Raw genomic sequence first — 516 nt, 5'->3', positions numbered from 1 at the left:
TCCAAATCGAGCATGGTTAGAACCTATTCGCTGAAGAGCTGGTGTGAATAAATCTTGGGCTGACGTTCGCACAGGAGCGCGTCACTGCAGCATCCAAGCTATTCTGATTGGCCTCTGAGGTCGCAACTAATGTTTCTGTCCCATTATGGGACGAGGGTGACACTTCAGAGCGGGCTTATGCCATGAATACTCACCATTATGAATCATCTGCAATATTCCCTGTTCCCATGTGCAGCGTGAGTTAACATAGGCCCTGATTCAGCAAAGCACTCAGGCACAGCAGGTGAACAAGCAAGAAAGAAGCTTTGTCTAATGGACAGAACACAGGACTGGGCCATAGGTCTGGCCGTCCCTTCCAATCTGGGGGGGAAAGAAAGGTACTTTGGAGTGGGGGGGAAGGAGACACCCAAAGCCCCTGACATGGAGCAGGAAGAATGGGGGACCCTGGCATAGGGGGAGAGCAAAAGGGGGGTACACAGAGCCCCAGGCATAGAGGAGAGGAGGAAATGGGGGTAC

The sequence above is a fragment of the Trachemys scripta genome, chromosome 16, assembly GCF_013100865.1.
Source record: "Trachemys scripta elegans isolate TJP31775 chromosome 16, CAS_Tse_1.0, whole genome shotgun sequence".
In the NCBI taxonomy this organism is placed as follows: Eukaryota; Metazoa; Chordata; order Testudines; family Emydidae; genus Trachemys; species Trachemys scripta.
The sequence above is the reverse complement of the archived record's forward strand: the minus strand, read 5'-3'. Positions refer to the sequence as shown.